We start from the raw sequence: 6,048 nt of genomic DNA, 5'->3' as shown, positions 1-6,048 counted from the left end.
AAAAAAAAAAAAAAAAGAAAGAAACTCTCAACCAACTAAGAGTAGAGAGGAACATTCATAAACTGATAAAGGACATCTACAAAAGTTCTACAGGTAACATCATACTTTATTATGGTGAAAGACTAAATGCTTTTCTTCCAAAATCAGGAATAAGATTAGGATGTCTGCTCTCATCATTTCTAGTCAACATTGTGCTGGTGGTTCTAGCCAGTGAAATAAGGAAGCAATAAGTAAGAGGCAATCAATTTGGAAAGGAAATAAAACTGTCTTTATATGCAGACAACATGATTATCTTTGTAAAAAGTTGTAAGAAATCCACAAAACAACTACCAGAACTAGTGAGTGAATATAGCAAGTTCACAGGATACAAGGTTATTATTAAAAATCAATTCTATTCCTATGTACTAGGAATAAACAATCAGAAATTGAAAATTTTAAGAACATTCTTAATAGCATCAAAAATATGAAATATTAAGATGTGAGTTTTTCCAAAATTCATCTATAGAGTCAATGCAATTTTAACTTTTTACAGGAACTGATAAGCTGATTTGAAAATTTATGTGGAAAGTTAGGGTACCTAGAATATCCTAAACAACTTTGGAAAAAAGAACAAAGTTGGAGGGCCTATGCTACCTGATTTCAAGGCTTATTAGAAAGCTACAGTAATCAAGGCATAGTGTTTTTAATATAGAGAGTAGATCTAGTTGCAGAATAGTCAGCCAAAAAATAAACCCACACATATATGGTCAAACGATCTGCAATAAAAGTGTGAAGCAATTCAATGGAAAAATTATATTAAAAGACAAAGTATAGCTTGGAAGAAAATATTTGCAAATTCCATATCTGACAAAGAACTGTTATCCAGAATCTATGATGAACTTTTAAAAAATAATAAAAAACAGACAACTCAATATTTTTAAATGGAGGAAAGGGAGTCAGGTACAGTGGTGGATGTCTGTAATCCCAGTCACTTGGGAGGCTGAGGTGAGAGGATCACTTGAGTCCAGGAGTTTGAAACCAGCCTGGGCAACATAGCCAGATCTTGTCTCTAAAAACAAACAAAAAAACATTAAATGAGTGAAATACTTGAAAAGACACTTCACCAAAGAAGATATACAGAAAGATGCTCAACATCATTAGCCATCAGAGAAATGCAAATTAAAACCATAACAAAAGACTATTGCATACCTATTAGAATGATTAAACTTAAAAAGACTGATCATACCAAGTTTTGAGGAGGATGTGAGAACCTGAAACTCTCATACACTGCTGGTGGGAATGTAAAATGGTACATCCACTTTACAAAATAGCTTGGCAGTTTCTTATAACATGTATATGGTCAAATGATCTGCAACAAAAGTGTGAAGCAATTCAATGGAATATTTATATTAAAAGACAAAATACAGCTTGGAAGAAAATATTTGTAAATCACATATCTGATAAAGAACTGTTATTCAGAATATATAACATATTATATATAGTATATCTAATATACTATATACTACCACATAGTATATATTACCCAACAGTTCCACTCCAAGGTATTTTCTAAGAGAAATAAAATCATATGTCCACACAAAGACTTGCACACCAATGTCTGTAACAGTTTTATTTGTAGTAACTGAAAGCTGGAAATATTTTGCTCCTCAACAGAGAATAGATAAACAAACTCTGTTACATCCATACAACAGAATACTACCTATCAATAAAAAGCAATGAACTGACACATATTATAACATGATAGAATCTCAAAATAATTATGCTGAGAGAAAGAAGCCAGACAAAGTATATTGTGTGATGCTATTTATATAAAATTCTAGAAAATGACAACTGATCTATAGTCACAAAAAGCAGATCAGTAGTTACCTGGAAATGCAGAGGGCATCAGAGATTGGGCTGAGTGGGAAGGGATTACAAAGTAGCATGAGGAAACTTTTGGGGGTGGTGGATATCTTTGTTATTTTGATTGTGATGATGGTTTCACAGGTGTACATATATGTACATACATATGTCAAAACTTAAAATTATATACTTAAATATGTACAAATTGTTGTATGTCTGTAAAGCCATAAACATTATCTCTGTGGCCAAAAATGAAACTGGTTATAACTTAATCCAGAGTTTGTGTCAAGTATTAGTGGGTTATAAGAGAAAGGATATAGAAAGGCTTTGAGGCTGGGGTTAAGGGAAAGAGGCAGGCTAAATAATAGAGACATGGACTGTGCTTTAGTTGTCTCCTTGCCAGAACTCTTTTGAGGTAAAAGTTCTGAGAGACTGATTTAAATTTAGTAATGGCAAAAGACGATTTCTGTTTAAAGGTTACTAATTGGTTTTTAAATTGCCATATGATTATCTTTATATTTATGAGTAATACATGAACATAATTTTTTAAAACATGATCTAAGTACCTAAAAGTCTATAAGGCAGGCAACATTTCACTGTTCCAACCCTCCTAATCCTATTCCTCTGAGATTACCTTTCACTCTATTCACTGTTTCTGTTTAGTTTTTCTATTGACTTCTTCCATATATATACTGCTATGTCTTGATTCATCTATTTTAGACTTTGTTAACTTTATAATTTAACAAATGAGGCTATAACTCACTTATACTATCTCTTGTCCCAATTTAGTTATCATGCTTTTTAGTTCCTCTTTTTTTGAGGAATATATTTAGACCTTTATTTCTTGTTTCATAAACTATAGACAATCTCTTAATTCTTTGTAAAAATTAAGAGTTTGTAAAAAGAGGCCTTAGTTCCCTTTATCTCTCTCCTCTACCTACCAATTCTAGTCATTTGTACTTTTACTTTTTACATTGCAAACAGTGGTAATGTTTATGTTTTGTTCTACATCTGTAATTAACTATCTCTATAATTAAATATCCTGTGCTTTTGTACATTAGTTATTTCCAGAAGTTGAAAATCAACGTACAGTATTTATACTATTGTTATTTAAAATTTTTCTCTCTTCTGTCAAATGTTTGTAGTATTACATTTCTTAATTTGTATAAATTTTTTCTAGATTTTCTAATCACCTTTATTTTTTCTTCCATTGTCTGCTACATTCATAAGTTTCTCTAATTTCTTAAAGATAAATAAAACGGTGAGTCCTTTTCCCTCTCTTTGTCTTGATGCCTCTTTCTTGGAGCCCTCCTTCCTTCCATTCAGACTAAATGTACCTTAGGCCTACTGTACAACTGTTGTCCTTGCACTTACTTTTGTTAATCTTTGCAATCTAAAAATGTCTTTTTTGTTATCAGACTCAATTGATAGTTGATTAGGACAAAATTATAGGCTTGAAATAATTTGCCCTGAGAACTTTGAAGGCATTCCTCCATTGTTCTCTCTAAAAGCCAGTGGTTGCTGATGAGATGACCAAACCATTCCTATCCTTGTTCCCTTAATTATTAATGTTTTTCCTCTCTGGGACCTTTTAGGATCTTTTCTATATCTTTGCTGGTCTGAAATTTCATAATGTACGTAGGGATTGAGCAAAATGGTTTACTACCCTAGATATAAGGCCTGCAGCTCAATAAGCCCCACCTATGTAAATACAGCCATTTTGCTGGGGGACCTCTAAATTCCAAATAGTAGAGGTCTTTGTTTTAGAGCACCAATGCCCACATTAGTTACCTCAATTCTTCTTAGACAATTTATTCAATCTCTTTAGAGAAGAACCTTCTGATTTTTTTCTTTGCCTTAGGAATCAATGCCTGAATACTAGCAGTTCTATATGCAGCAGAGGAAAATGATTAATATACAGATTTTCAATGAATTTCTCATATTTCATTGTCACCCTATGCCTTACTTGGCACTTCCAATTTTCAAACTTTTCTGTGATCCTACAAGGCAGACTAACATCCTCCCAGGCTATAAGCCCCCTCTGTCATTTTATCTGCCAATCTTTGTTAGCCAGCATACTATTCAATTTCCGCCTATCAGGAGTATATTGGACTCTCTTTTCCACTGATTCCCTCTACTGTTGTCTTCATTATATCTTTTTTTATTGTTTAATGTCACTTTAAATTTTTTTATTTTTAAATTTTGTGAGTACATAGTAGGTATATATATTTATGGGGTATATGAGATATTCTGATATAGGCACACAATGTGTAATAATCACATCAAGGTAAATGCAGTAACCATCACTTCAAGCATTTATCCTTTCTTTGTATTAAAAACAATCCAATTATACTCTGAGTTTTTTAAAATGTACAATATTTTAAAACGTACAATTTTAAAATGTACTATAAATGATTGTTGATGGTAGTTACCTTGTTATGCTATCAAATACTAGATCTTATTCATTCTATCTAACTATTTTTTGTACCCTTTAATAATCCTCACTCCCCCATCCATAACTATCCTTCCCAGCCTCTGGTAACCATCATTCTACTCTACATCCCCATGAGTTCAATTGTCTTAATATTTTAGCTCCCACAAATGTGTGAGAATATATGAAGTTTGTATTTCTGTGTCTGGCTTATTTCACTTAACATAATGACCTCCATTTCCCTTCAGGTGTTTGCAAATGACAGGATCTCATTCTTTTTATGGCTAAATAGTACTGCATTGTGTATGTGCACTATGTTTTCTTTATCCATTCATCCATTGATGGATACTTAGATTGCTTCCAAATCTTGGCAATTGTGAATAGTGCCAAAATAAACATGGGAGTGCAGTTATCTCTTTGATATACTGATGTCCTTTCTTTGGGGTATATACCTAGTAGTAGATTGCTGGATCATATGGTAGTTCTATTTTTAGTTTTTTGAGGAACCTCCAAACTGTTCACAGTGATTGTCATAATTTACATTTTCACCAACAGTGTACGAGGGTTCCCTGTTCTCCACATTCTCATCAGCATTTGTTATTGCCTGTCTTTGAATAAAAGTTAAAATGGATAAAGGCCATTTTCACTGGGGTGAGATGATATCTCATTGTAGTTTCAATTTGCATTTATCTGATGTTCAATTATGTAGAGTACCTTTTAGTATGCTTCTTTGCCATTTGTATGTCTTCTTTTGAGAAATGTCTATTCAGATCTTTTGCTCATTTAAAAATCAAATTATTAGATTTTTTCCTGTAGAGTGGTCTGAGCTCCTTATATATTCTGGTTGTTAATCCCGGTCAGATGAGTAATTTGCAAATATTTTCTCCCATTCTGCAGGTTATCTCTTAACTTTGTTGATTGTTTCCTTTGCTATGCAGAAGCTTTTTAATTTGATATGCTCCCATTTTTCCATTTTTGCTTTGATTGCCTGTGCTTGTGTGGTATTACTCAAGTAATTTTTGCCCAGTCTACTTTCCTGGAGTTTACTCAGTTTTATCTAGTCATGTCATAGTTTGAGGTCCTAGATGTAAGTCTTTAATCCATTTTAACTTTATCTTTATATACAGTGAGAGATAGGGGTCTAATTTCATTCTTTTGCATATGGATATCCAGTTTTCCCAGCACAATTTACTGAAGAGACTGTCTTTTCCCAGTGTATGTTCTTGGCACCTTTGTCAAACATGAATTCACTGTAGATATATGGACTTATTCCAGGGTTATTCTTTTCCATTAGTCTATGTCTCTTTTTTAATGCCAGCACCATGCTGTTTGGCTTGCCATAGCTCTGTATTACAATTTGAAGTCAGGTAATGTGATTCTTCCAGTTTCGTTCTTTTGGCTCAGGATAGCTTTGGCTATTCTGGGTCTTTTGTGGTGCCATATAAATTTTAGAATATTTTTCATTTCTATGAAGAATGTCATTGGTATTTTGATAGGGATTGCATTGAATCAGTAGATAGCTTGGGGTACTATGAATATTTAAAAATATCAATTCTTCTAATCCATGAACATGAAGTATCTTTTCCATTTTTCAATTTCTTACATCAATGTTTTATATTTTTCATTTTAGAGATTTTTTTTCCAATTTATTCATTTTATTACATTTTAGGTTTTGGGGTACATGTGAAGAACATGCAAGATTGTTGCATAGGTACACACGTGGCATTGTGATTTGCTGCCTTCCTCCCCATCACCTACATCTGGCATCTCTCCCC

The 6,048-nt window shown here is 32.8% G+C and overlaps 1 protein-coding gene across 6 annotated transcripts in view; it reads left to right on the top strand.

The window, feature by feature from the left end:
* Nucleotides 1–6,048, top strand: part of EDA (ectodysplasin A) — a 435,794-nt gene that overhangs the window by 323,850 nt on the left and 105,896 nt on the right. The gene's annotated exons all lie outside the window — the stretch shown is intronic.

The sequence above is a fragment of the Cebus imitator genome, unplaced genomic scaffold (genome assembly GCF_001604975.1).
Source record: "Cebus imitator isolate Cc_AM_T3 unplaced genomic scaffold, Cebus_imitator-1.0 Scaffold14, whole genome shotgun sequence".
Taxonomy (NCBI): Eukaryota; Metazoa; Chordata; class Mammalia; order Primates; family Cebidae; genus Cebus; species Cebus imitator.
This window is presented reverse-complemented; position numbering and strand designations above follow the sequence as displayed.